Below are 14838 nucleotides of genomic sequence, written 5' to 3'. Positions count from 1 at the left end.
AGCGACATTTTTTTGAAAGCCGAATCTTGGTAAACCTAATCCATTCATCTAAGTGTCCAATGTATCATATCCTTAATTCAGGTATATAAAAAGGATAGGAAATTTGGCGTTAAATTTGTAGCAATTCTCCTGCATTCTCATAAAAAAGAACAATATCTGGATAACCGCCCTGAATCCTCCTAGGAAATACTATCTCCACTAGGATAACCTGTTTTACAGTAGGATTGAGTAGTACTTATAGCAGGTAATACACACCAAGGGAATTCCGCGATAGTTATTGTACTTTGTTCTCATCTCGCTTTTGAGAGCACAACACTGCTTTGAACCAGACTTTTGGCATAGACTCATTTTTCCAGATAAGGACTGTTAAATTTAGACCAAGGGTATCAAATTCGATTAAATCATGGGCCACTTGGTGAAAGATTCACGCCGGCCACAAAATGTTTACAAATTATTTATCCTAGTTTCCCAATATCTGGATACTCAGAGACTGAGAACAGACAATCTTCATTAAGGCAGACAGATGTTTTATCCAGTCAATCTTGATCTGTATGCCGTTTTATTTAATTTCATAGACGAGAAATAGTTGCTCACACAAGGGCGTACTCCAAAAATAACATGAATTTTGTGCAGCAAACATTTTTTTGGATATTTCTCACCTAAATAAGAATATATATTTTGGGGAATTCCTACTTCGTCTTTTGAAAAAACCGAATCATTCAGGAATTCCACTGAGAGTTGGCAGACATTTGGCTTCCAAACATCGCCGGAAGTAGTCACCGCGTTTAAACAAGCCCACTAGCCCTCCAGGAAAGGCCCAGGTCCACGAGTATACTCGTCTTCTGTTGTTAAACGGGAACTGGGAATTGTGTGTACGATATTTTGCCTCGAGCCTGTTTGTTGGGGGATGTCTCACAGGAAGCGGAAGTTACTGATATAGAGGATTTGGATACGGATCAGTCGGAGAGGAGTGATGTCTCAACCAAGATAGCAAAAAAGAGGAAGATTAGAACGACATCTACAGTGGATAGGCTTTTTCGACGCCCAACAACATCAGATCGACCCGGAGAAGAGCACCCTACCAGAGAAGGAACTTCAAAGAATCAATAGCAAAGTCAACATTAGTACTGTAAAGTTAAGTAATATTGGCTATAATATTCTATATTGGAATATTGAAGGTTATAATAATATTTTTAGCTTGAATTTAGATACAAAAAATAGTTTATTAAATCACGATATAATAGCCCTTTCAGAAACATTTCTAACTAGTGTCCCTGCTAGTATTCCTCCCTGGCTGGACCAGTATTTAATTTTTCATTCAGATGCAATTAAAGATAAACAAAAAGGTAGAGCTAGTGGAGGTATTTTAATTTTTATTAGAAAAAGGCCAAAACAGGAAATTAAAATAATAAGTGCTACAAATTTATGGCTAATATTACATGTAAAATCAGATTTATCTTCAATCATTGTAGGTAATGTATATTTAAAACCGGATTTAAATAATGATGTTTGTTTGCAATTATTAGACGAAATGTTGTTAGAGTTGGGGAATGATGTAATTTGTGATAAAATTGTTATTGGAGGGGATTGGAACGCACGTATAGGGATGTTAAACCAAATGGACGAAGAATTATTTGAGGATATAAATTTGTCGGCAGTGAGAAATTCCTTGGATGGGGTAGTCAATGTTAGAGGGAGAAAATTATGCGAACTAATGGAAGAACACGGTTTATTTGTAGCAAACGGGAGATCTAAAAATGATGGATCTGGTGTTTTTACGTGTTTCACTAACAACGGTGCTAGTGTGGTAGATACTGTTTGGCTGACTTACCCATTGGCTGCAAGTATAAAAAATTTCGAGATCATCGATATAATAGAGAACTCTTGTCACCTTCCGTGTTCTTTGAGCCTATACGGGATTATCCTGGATAAAGATGAAAATAATAAGGGTGGACGAACAGCGAGAAAGGTATATTCTTTAGATGGGGGGAGATCGGTGGAGTTTTCTAATCGATTAAACCAATCAGATAAAATTTATTTTAATTCTAATGTTCCTGACCTATTGTATAATAACATTATTGAAGCAATTGAGGAAACTGCAACTCAATTACAATTACTTGAAATAAAATTTTTTGTACCGGCAAATAATTACAATATTTATCAAACAAAAAATGCGTGGTTTAATTTAGAATGTAAAGAGGCAAAAAAAAGAGTTAAAGTTAGTTTTAAAAACTGTAAAAGAAATAATTTTTCACCAATTTTGCTAAAAGAATATTATGACTGCAAAAATCTTTATAAAAAATGTGTAATAAATGCTAAGAAGTTGTTTTATAAACAATATCTGGAACAGTTGGCAAATGTTAAAAATTGCAAGGATTTTTGGGAGGCAATAAACCGAGTCAGAAGGATTAAAGGTAAGAGAGAGCCAGTTCCCTTGGAAAAAATAATTGCTTTTTATAGGGCTCTATACCCTCCCAGAGAGGATTTGAAAATTGTTTGTCCAGGGTTATTTTCGGTACGCGAGCTTGATACGGATATCTCACTAGAAGAACTACAGACTGCCGTGTTGAAGTGTAATAAAGGGAAAGCACCAGGTATTGACACTGTCCCGTATGAGGCATATAAAATCCTACCCGCTAACTGGGAACACTACTTGCTTAATCTTTTTAATACTGTTTTTAATTACGGGGAGATTCCGGACAAATGGGCCGAAATTACAATGCATTTCATACACAAGAAGGGTGATAAAGAGAATCCTGCAAACTATCGAGGTATTGCTCTAATAAATACTATCACGAAACTTTTTACGAGCATCCTTGCTCAGAGGCTAATGAATTGGTCAGAAAAGAACAATATACTACCGGAAGAACAGAATGGATTCAGAAGTAATAGGGGATGCACCGACAATATATTCGTGCTCAGTTCGGCAATAAACATAAGCCTTAGGCTTGATAAAAGATCGCTCGTTGCCATCTTTGTAGATTTTAAACGGGCTTTCGACACCGTTAATCACATTATATTGTTTCAGAAGTTAGCACAGATTGGTGTAAGTGTAAAAATGATAAATTTAATAAAAAATATTTATAGTAAATCTAAAATTAAACTTGAAAATCAAGAGATAGAATTAACTAAGGGAATATTACAGGGTGATGTTATTTCTCCATTACTTTTCTCGTTGTTCGTCCATGATATAGTTAAGTGCCTTAAGACGGATGGCACTAGCGGTATCGCTATTGATGAGCTAACCGATTTAAACGCCCTTTTATTTGCCGACGATTTGGTCATTCTGTCAAATACAATAGTAGAAGCGCAAAAGAAATTACATCTACTTGAGCAATACTGTGAGAACCATGAACTCGAAGTTAACTTGGATAAAACCAACGCTGTAGTTTTCAAACGAGGTAGAAATAAACGCACTAGGCCGTTAATGTATACCAATAAAGAAATTAAAATTCTGGATAAATACTGCTATCTTGGTGTTTTGTTCAATTCGTCGGGTAGATTTCTGAAAAATTCAGAATTTTTTGTTAAAAAAGGTATGCTTGCCTCAGCTAATACCCGAAGTATTTTAAATAAAACGCGCAGCAATAATTGGGCCACTGAGATGATTTTATGTAATTCCATGGTAGAGTCGATGGTGTTATATTCGGCAGAAGTTTGGGCACCTTTATATTGTCATAAATTGGAAGTAGTGCCATTGAGATTTTATAAGTCTTTATATCACTGGCCAAGAAACACACCTAACCATTTTGTAAGATTGGAAAGTGGTCACAATAATATTGAAATAAAAATTGTTAAGCGTATGGTTACATGGCTGTGCAGAGTAATGGAAATGGACTCGTCCAGATTACCTAAAATTTGTATTCAAAGGTTGAAAGCTCTAGATAAATGGTCGGGCAATAAAATACACTATAATTGGTACACACAATTAAAAGAGAAATTGTCCAAGGTTGGAATGATACATATCATAAATTATGAAAATCCAGATATAATACGCAAAGAATTACCTAACTTGGTGGAAAAATATGTAAACCACCATGTTAGTAAAGATGTAGAATCTGTTCTTAATTCTAACTATAACAAAATGTATAGATGCATAAGTGCTCTAGGCTTTAAAGAAAGTTATTTGCAAATTCATTGTAATTTAAGTAAACGCAGAATATTAAGCCAATTAAGGATATCAAATGAGAACCGATTTAAATTATTTTTTAAAGGAAATTTGTATACACTTGAAACAGGGGAAAATTGTACAATTTGTAATCTTCAGAAACCTGAAAATTTAATTCATTTCTTGTTAAATTGTCCAATATATGGTAGCTGCCGTAAAAAATACTTAACTAAATATATTGATAGATCGTTAGATGAGCTGGGTAATTTGGAAAAAATTTTATGTATTTCTGATTTGGAGCACTTGAATAATGTGTATTATTATACAGTCTCAGCACTGAAAGTAAGAGCTTTTATTTTGAATGAATAGTGTTTATAGTTTGGCTTTCGACCACATCATATTGCTTTGTACATTGACCTGTTAAATAGTTCCACCAGAAGTTGGTGATTTTGTTTATTAAATTTATTTTTGTTCCTTTTAATTCAATACAAGTTTGTAATGTTACTATTTTCTTATCTATATAAATATTATTGTATTCACTATCAACTCCTTGTTAGGAGATATTGTAATCTCAAAAAACAATAAAATCTGATATTTTGCCTCGAGCCTCCCCTAAGCGCTATTTCCTTCATAGAAAACTTTTACTATTTTCATTTTATTTCGGTACATCCTGGGCCACAAGATAATTACCTCGGGGGCCGCCCAGTTTGACATCCCTGCTTTAGACTATACACTATTTACTCCAGGATGCCGCCTTCAACAGCTGCTCCGTTAAAGAATACTTCTTGTTAATTTAACATGTAAATTCAATAGGTTATTTAGTTGGATAAGTTAGCCCAAAAAATAATTTTTTTGGTTTTACTAGAATACTTTAATAATTTTACAATCTTATTACAAATGACATTATACTCCTCACAAAACAATTGACCACGATGTTCGTACAAGAACAAAGGATGTAACAATCATTTCAAAAAATACAGAATGCTTTTTTTTCACTTACATGAATTTTGTTTTTACTCCTTTTTCTAAAAATAATCAAACAGGATTTCTGTCTAGTACTTCAATGGAAGTGCAGGTAGACCTGCGGGTAACAGGTACCCTCTACTATTAGAATCAGGAAGGCATTAGGATCAATACCCAGAGATCATCTCAGATTATGAATGTATTCTCTCTCTGTTTCTATCCCCACTTCTCATACACTCTCTTAAACGTTTCTATTTTATTTTGGTGGCTATACGCGTATGTAATGCCGATATAATTGTGTAATAGGTTACTATGTATAGTTGTGTTTCACGTAATGATAGACCTATAATAAAAGGGAAAGAATTCACCGAAATTATGACCTCAATAGACACCATTATAAACCTTATTTTCAAACATAGATACACACTTATACTATATTAGCCATAAAGTCAGTCTAGCTATTTATGCAAACTAAAAATTCAACTATGATTAACATACTTTACTCGTAGAGGTTGTAAAAGATAAATTATGCAGTTCTATGTCGAAGTTTATTTTGTATTTATATAGTTTTGATTTATGTTTTTGAAGGTTTTGCAGAAAATAAGTCTTTATCGTATGGTTTCAAGTTTGAACATGTTCGTGACATGAACTTATTTTTTTAGCACTAATCTCTTATAAAATCAGATTTGTGTAGTGCTGCACGAGACCGAGACGAGGCGAGACTTTATGCAGTCTCGATTTCGGTCTCGGTCTCGTCGAGATATCTCGGTCTCGGTTTTTTGAATTTTTGTTCAAGTATTAAAAGCGGTTTGCTATTAATAACTTTTCAAAAAATGTTATTATTTTCTAATAATTATTTTAATTTATGTATTGGTAATGAAAATGTGTGTAAAAGAAGACAACTACTTACACTTCAATGCATCATATATTACTATTACTGTTATATATCTTTATATAATTTCAAAAAGATGTTAAAAACGCGCCAAATGAAAGACAATATTTTTTCACCATTTGCTCAAAAATCAGCAAATATCACCGAAGCATGGAAGACAGAAATAATTAATTACACCAAATTAGACCAAGCACCAGTAGACGTTGACATTTTAGAATGGTGGAAAACACTTGAGAATTCCTTCAAAAATTTGTCTAGAATGGCGAAAGATATTTTTAGTATCTGTGCAACTTCAGTGCCATCGGAAAGATTATTTTCGCAAGCTGCGATGATAATGACCAATAGAAGATCTTCTCTAACTTCTGACTCAGTAAAAGCTCTTTTATGTATCAATGCTTGGGCAAAGTGTATTTTAAAAACGAAAATTTGTGGCAATATTTCTTAGGTGCATAGATAGTCTTTTTTTTCAAATTCACTAATTCCAAAATTCTAAAATATAATTCAAATGATATCAAAGTTCAAAGTATTAGATTATTAATAGTGAAATTTATGAAATTGAATGAATGAATGATATGAATAGTGAAATTTAGTGAATTTATGTAAAAATTATGTAATTCGAAGGGGGCCGCCACGGTAGCCGAGTGGTGCGAGACCTGCGAAGCTAAGTGTATTGTGGTACTGGGTTCAATTCCCGGTCTTAGGCCTTGGATTTTATTTAATGGTTAATATGAGAAATTTACAGTAAAGTATGTTTGCTAGTCGCCTCCGTCCGCGACACCTAATTGGTAGTTGGACGTAAAGCCCCGCCTGAAAAAATAGGCGATTACTTTACTTTGCTTACTTTACTTATGTAATTCGAAGTCAAATAGATGTAGTAATATTGAACATATATAATAAAATCGTATCTTTTAATAATTAATTCAATACTCGTAATGATTATTTATTAATAAAGAACACAATTTTATAATTTTGTAGCTAAAAATTAATATTTGAAAAACCGAGACGAGACCGAGATTTCTCGACGAGATATATATCATGTCTCGATCTCGGTCTCGGTCTCGGTTGCTCAAGTCTCGTCTTCTGCTCACGAGATTTGTCTCGTTTCTCGTGCAGCACTAGATTTGTGTATTTAAAATGATCTATTAGGTTCATTATAGCTTATCTATTTTCTATTTTTAAACAAAATACGCACAAAAACCATGGTTTTACAATGGAATTCCATGATCTTTACTAAAAAGTAAAGTAAAGTAATGGCCTATTTTTCAGGCGGGGCTTAATGTCGTGGACGGAGGCGACTAGCAAACATACTTTACTGTAAATCTCTTTTTTTAACCATTAAATAAAATCCAAGGTCTAAGACCGGGAATCGAACCCAGTACCACAATGCATACTAGTTTTGGAGGTCTCGCCTCTAACCGCTCGGCTACCGTGGCGCCTCGATCTTTACTAATTAATCTACTAGAGTGTAACAAAATTCTATGCATTTTTTTTTTATTCACTTTAGCAAGTATCAAAAACAGTAAGACTTGCTAGTTAAATCTTCAAAGTTAATTCCATTTTATGCCAGTAATTCAATTCCACGACTTATCTCAGAGGTTCGTTTGTGGCCTAAAAAAATTCACTATTACCAACTAGGACTTTAACAGCACTATGATGAAACTAAAGGAGCAGTGCGTTTCTATTCAAGATACTTGAAGAATATAAAAAGAATTAAAACGGTCCGGTAGGACAGTTGTATAAGGGTTGATCTTTAAAAACTGCACGAAAAAGCGTCACGTTGAAAAACACCCAACTTTGACAATTTTTTTCTCTTTTTCTATAAAAGATAGAATTCCCAAATTTTCTTTAAAATAAAGGGCAAATCCTCCTTTATAACTGTAATTTTTTTTGAAACAACATAGATTAAATAGATTTCGAGAAATACGTTGCTGAAAATGGGCAAAAACGGCATTTTCAGAAAATGTTCTTGTTCTTGTTATTCTTGTTACTTTTTTTTGTAAACAACGTAGCGCCTAAACGCTTGAACCGATTTTCATGAATGAGATGTCATTCGATTCGGAATTTTATGTAGATGTGCCTTTTGGGGTTCTCGACGCTGTACATCAAATGGGGGAGGAGTTAGCCCCATATATGTGAAGCCCCCTCCAAAATTATTATTACTAATAACTTTGTAAATCTTTGCCCAATTTTGATAAAATTGGGCAGGATGATAGGGTTAGGGCTCCCCTACGTAACATTAAAGCGACGATTTGCCCTTACACTAGTTAAGGGGAAGTATAGCAATCGTTTCAAATTATCAACAATTGAACCGATTTTCATGAATGATTTAATAATATGAATGCAATTAACGTTAATTACATGTAATTGAAAGCAGAAGAAGACTTAAAACAAAAGCTTCAACTAGTGCAGTTATTTTGAAGAAGTAGCTGTGATGTTAGACCAAAAATCAGAAATGTTGAAGTTGGTATTCCAACCTTCCATTATTTCAGAAATAAAAAAGAAAATGAAGTATTTTAAAAACTTAATTACTAAATCTAATCAATTATCTATTAAGACGATCTGCACGAAAAAGCGTCACGTTGAAAAACACCCAACTTTGATAATTTTTTTCTCTTTTTCTATAAAAGATAGAATTCCCAAATTTTCTTTATAATGTAGGGCAAATCCTCCTTTATGACTGTAATTTTTTTGCAACAACCAAGATCAAACAGATTTCGGGAAAAACGGTATTTTCAGAAATTGTTGTTGTTACCTTTTTGAAGTTTGACGTTGAATCATAACATTTATCTTGCATTTTCAAAAATTAAAACCTCTGGACAATCGAAGGTTGCCCTGAATCCGCAATGGTACTCCTCTCTTCAAGTAGATAATCTGTTTAATAAGCAGTATTGCTGCGAAGAATTTGTAGGAGGTAATTTGCAAGAAAATTTCCGCGATAGTTGTCCCAATTTGTCCTATAACCTTTTTGTATGATAATCTCTCTTTTATTTTGATATAAATCCCAAATCTTTTTAGTTTATTTACATTGGAATTTGAAAAAGAAATTAATTTGTAAATCTATAATGGTGTTCTTGAAATTCTATGGCGACAGTTTCCTGATGTTTCTCAATAGTCAATACTAGATTTACTAATCCATTCAGGGATTTCCTTTGCGTTTAATAAGTTCTTTGGCAGTTTCCGTAACCTTCACATTTCCCACTTCCTATGGCTCCTTAAAATTAAGGCTGTAGCTCTCTCAGGAACGGGAAGGTCATATGAATCAGTTTGGTACCAAATTTGAAAGCGTCACCACCTGGAAACCGGAAAAAGTATCCATCGACTGGTTTTTTTCAACCTATTTCGTAAAATGTTAAATATCTGGAAACATTCTGTCGCTTTCCAGGTGTATCATTTTGGATACAACTCATCAAAGAAAAATTATCAAAAAATAGCTTCAAGATTAACCAAGTGGACTGGCAGAAGGGCGTTACTTAGAACTGCTCTTAAGTGATTCCTTTCTTATTTTAATCCAAAACAGGCCACAGAAATTTATGAGTCTCTTGGGAAGCATTGCATTGCGACACATGGCACGCGAGTTATGGTAGAGCTAACTCGCAAAAGTACTTACAATTGAACAAGTTTATCTGATTTGTGAACACATATTAATGAAATAGGACGCATTAGTTAAGTATTTTAACTAGAAAATGTTAGAATAGAAACGCCCACTTGAAGACAAAAACGAATCTTGTTTTAGCATTAATGATAAGGAATGACAGAAGAAATCAGAAGTAAATGGCATAGATCTGATCTAGTTTAAGTTTAGCCAAAATGGAGTGTACAAAAAACTGGTTGAAACTGTTGCAAGACATTCTCCTGTAACAATCAAATATTTCTTTTTATTGTTCTTACTTTATCGTAGATTAATAAGAACATAATGCGCATAAGCAGGCGCCACGTTAGCCGAGTGGTTAGAGAAGAGACCAACAAGCTAATACGTATTGTGGTACTGGGTTCGATTCCCGCTGGTACTGGGTTCGATTCCCGCTCTATGCCTCGGATTTTACTTAATGGTTAACAAAGGAAATTTACAGTAAAGAACGTTTGCTAGTCGCCTGCGCCCAGGACACCTAATTGGTAGTTGGACGTAAAGCCCGCCTGAAAAAATAGGCGATTACTTTACTTTACTTTAATGAGCATAAGCAATAAGTGAAATAATAAATACACGAACTACCTGAGTGCGGAAACTACCCAAAGTAGTATTTCTTGTCACTCACTGTCACTTCTTGAAAGAAGATCAAGGAGGCCACTGACATTTGAGGCGATGAGGGAGAGGTTGTCCAGAAAAAGGTAATGCATTCTCGCTAAAGGATGTAAATCTCTGTAAGAAAGACAGGGATTTAAGAAGTTTCTTACTTCGAAGAAGAAGCAATGTAATTAGTAAAAAAGATATTAAGATTTGGAGCGATAACAATGGTGAAGAAATTTTGGACTGCAGGGATTGCAATCGTTTTTCTATTCCGTAGGCTCTAGATGACTTTTAAGAAGGAATTTATTGTTGGTAATAGACATTTTGGTTCTTTTTTATCTCTTTTAAGCAGTCTAGAACGATTATTCAATTCTTGACATTCCAGTCTAGTGATTTTGGGAATATTGAAGTGCGGTCAATCAATAAATTCAAACACAAATTGAAGTTTAACGTTAAGTTACATCATCATAATTGTTAAATGTTAACCACAAATTTTACACTACTCTGAATAAGGTAATAGATTTACCGAAACGTTGGTGAGATAAAACCAAATTTGAGTTTGAATTTATTGATTGACAGCACCTCAATATTCCCCAAATCGTCAATTTAACAACGGTCGAAAACCAAAACTATAATTCCAGTCTAATGTTAGATTAGGGCGGCTCAAGGTCAACGGCGACCCCTTTGGATCTATTGTGGCTTCCCTCACTCTAAAGCTCACCCTCCAGACTCGTCCTTTCGATCAGACTCTTAATTCTGAAGAGCGACTCTTGGGTAAAGCTCCCAGGCCTTGGTTTTTCCTCCCCGAGAAGTAATATCCTTAGCCACAGACAAGCCCCTCACACTGACACAACACGTGAAGTGCCGTTTCCTCTTCTTGCTGGCAGAACCTACAAAGGATATCATCCGCCAGGCCCATGCAATGCATATGCTTTCTGAGCCTACAATTATCCTTATAGCCCCACACGGCCTTGACGGATTAATTCTGCAGTCAGCCTTGGCGAATAGCCCTTTAATAAACTCCTTCGCCTGTCTCTGCCCTGTGGTGGCAAGCCACCACTCCTGAGGCCTTAATCTGCACCCATAGTTTAATGGCAGCAGTCTTAAGACCCAAAATAGGGCTCCGGGCCAACGAAGTGTCCCACAGAGCCTTCCCGGGCCAATAAATCTGCCACTTCGTTTCCCTTGTGTCCTGAATGACCTTATTTTGGTCACTAATTTCCTTTAGGGCACCCAGACAGTCCCAAACCAGCCTTGAGTTGACCAGGTAGGAAATGTTAGCTCGTAGAGCAGCCTGACTAACCGAGACCTTAGAATCCTCGCCCGTTAATCTCGGCAGTACAGAACCTAATTGCAGCTAGCTCAGCCTGAAAAACTGTAGCTAGTTTTCCTAGGCTAACCGAAAAGCTACATCCGTGGAGCCATCTGTGTACCACATCGAGTCTCCCACCACTGGGGGTCCACGTCTCCAAGCCTCCCGGTCTCCAATACAGACTCTGAAACGCTTGTCGAAGTTATATTTGGGAGTCATAAAATCCGAAGGCAGTCCCAGTCTAGTGTTAGGCGAATTCTTTTGAATTTTCAAGTTTTAATAAATTCTATTGGTTAGAACTTTGGCTATTACAATAAGAAAAAGTTTTGTAAGTGATTTTTAAAGAAATAATTAAACGATGTTTAGAAAATTATATTTTTCTTTTTTTTATCAGAGACACATTTTCGAAGAAAACTTAAAATAGAAAGACTGGATTATGAATAAAATTACCTTTATGGTAATGGCGGGTTTGGTCTCTCTTAAAATGTAGTTTTCAAAAACTTTTAATTAATTACATTTAATGAAAAAAAAATAATCCTACTTTAATCGGGAAGTGTTGTGCACATTGCCTTCGAAAAGAACCCACACGTGACTTTGGGTTCTTCAGACGTGATAAATTATTAATAATTAAAACGCGCCACGAGTGTACATTATGATAGATGGATAGATGAACTTACTGGTATAATTTTTATGTCTCACTTGCCACTACATTTGTTACTTTGTATCAGACGACAAAGAGCTTCCTCCGTAACGAATAAGAAATGAAATATAACTAAATAAAGAAACAGAAAGAACTAAGGATTCGTAAATGTTAAAGAAAAAAGACACACCACATACACTTGGAACACAAGATGGAGGAGTTAGTTAACTGTGGCCACGAGAAGTCAAGAAAAAGAAAATTAACTAAAGAAGAGTTACATTCTGTGACATGTGCTGTTTAATTCGTCACATTCCATTAGAACATATCTTAGTATCTATAATCTACATTCTAAAATAGTAGTTATAACTAATTTGGGAGCTAAACTTATAGCTAAAGTATTGCCGATCATATTTGGCGCATCCGGCTTAAACTTATCAGCCAAAACTAAACCAACCAGGAACCCCATATCACTTGATTGTGTAAGGTGTTTGCTAAAAAGGTATTTTCGTCCATTTTTTCTTTAAAAATTGAATTCTTTCACTTCACATTTTTTAAAAAATTATTTAGTAATTTATACTCTGTATAAATACAGGGTGTTCATTTTAAGACGGCTCAAATGCATCTCATGCTTAAACGGTTGATCTGAGCGAAAAATGGTAGAGGAAAAATTTGTTGCCTGTCACCTCTAGTTTCAGAATATGGGACTTGATTTTTAGATTCCTGCCCGCATACTCGGCTGACGCACGACCAAAAGCGAGGGTTTGCAGTTGACCCCCATTTTCATATACACAGTTTTAATGAGTATAAAAAGTTATGAAAGAAACCGGAAACCGCAATTTGATATCTTTAAAATTAAAGGTGCTAGGCTATTTCAAAATCTGATAATTATTAATCATATTTCAATTTTTTAACATGTTATCAAAGAGAAAGAAGGGCACGCGATAGGTCATTTTTATGTATTTTTTCATCCCCTTTCTACTGAAAATATTGCCAAGGCAGTAAAGCTAGTATTTTTCTTAATATCGGGAAATAAGTAGTTTTCCGAGTGATTTTATAATCAATAATCAAATGTTAAGAGCTTTAGATGTTCTCAAGCATACACAAAATGGCTAAAAATTAATTTTACACCTGTTACAAACAAGAAAGTTTAATAATTTCTTGGTAACTTTGGGAGAGTAGCGTTTAATTACCAAAAAAAATGGAAATCTGCTACATATTTAAGTGATCAATATCTTTCATTTAAAGGATCAAAATTATTGCTCAATTTATCAAATAATGCACCTTACGCAGCTTGTGCAGCATGTACTGGGCCTTCAAAGGTGCCTCCTCAGATACAGAGAGCAGTTGATAAACTCCAGGCTAACCTGGATTGCGAGCCAGAGGAGGCACCTTTAAAGGCACAGTACGTGATGCACAAGCTGCGAATCCTTACTTTTGGACGCGCGTCTGCCGCGTATGCCGGCAGGAATTTTAAAGTCGTCACATATTCTGAAACTAGAGTTGACGGGCAACAAATTTTTCCTCTACCCATTTTTTTGTTCAGATCAACCGTTTAAGCATGAAATGCATTTAAGACGTCTTAAAATGAACACCCTGTATACAGGGTGTTCAGCATAAGACTACGGTAACTTCGGGAGGCAATTCTGGGCATCATTTGCAACAAAAAATTCCATATAAACTATGGCTCGATTCGGCTCCGTTTTATAGATATTTTTAATTTTATGTTTTTTCAAGGTGTTACTACTTTTTAGCAAAAAGTTGTCTATATTTCTCAAACTATTAAAGCTACAGTTATTTTAATAAGCTCATTAGAAAGAAGGTTAAATTTCCTTTTAAATAAGCTAATTTGTATTCCAAAAAAATAATATCAAGTATTTTACTTTGTGGCCCAAACATAGGAAATAGCAAGTTTCTAATTTTTTCCAAAAACTTTGACTTCATTTTTCTCAAAAACGTTTTATATGAAAAAACCGTGCACTATTCAGGAAAAACATCTACATACGATCACCTTTCGAACGGTATACAATAATTGGGGTTATGTTAAAAATTGATGCAGAAATCTGTGATTAATTGCAAAAAAGTAGGCCTCAAAACAGCGTCGGCATTATGAAAGGAATTCACCTACCATAAGAATATAACTGAACAGAATCATCAAATCCAGTACGATTTTTTGCAAACGTGTAATTTAATAATTCATTTATTTAAGAACTATATTCAAAAATATAAAACTAACATTAAAAATAATAATTATGTATGACATATCGCGATATTCAATATTCGAATTCGTTGGCATATTGATAGCAAAATGACAACTAAATATCTAATGAAAATGTAGACTTTAAACTAGCTTTTCTTCTTGTTGTATTTATTTGTTTTTATAAGCCGTATTAGGTTAAAATATGTCAGTTTTTAACTTGGAGATTATAGCGATAAGTAAGTTCTCGGCTTATTCATTAGCTCTTTACAACCTGTTAATTCCAAAAGTTTATTGTGTAGTTCAAGAAAATCTGTGATTTATTCACATTATTTGGCATATCTCTTTAATTAACTAAAGAATAACACACAGATCTAAACTCGTTAAACGAAAATCCTTTCTTTCGAAATTGGTACCTAACACTCATTTAACATCATATTCATTTTTATTCTTCTTATTTTATTTTATTACTTTCAATGTAAGTTTTATATTTTTGAATATAGT

This window comes from Rhodnius prolixus, unplaced genomic scaffold (assembly GCF_049639745.1).
Source record: "Rhodnius prolixus isolate KJV_2025 unplaced genomic scaffold, Rpr scaffold_6, whole genome shotgun sequence".
NCBI classification, from domain to species: Eukaryota; Metazoa; Arthropoda; class Insecta; order Hemiptera; family Reduviidae; genus Rhodnius; species Rhodnius prolixus.
Note: the sequence above shows the minus strand (reverse complement) of the source record.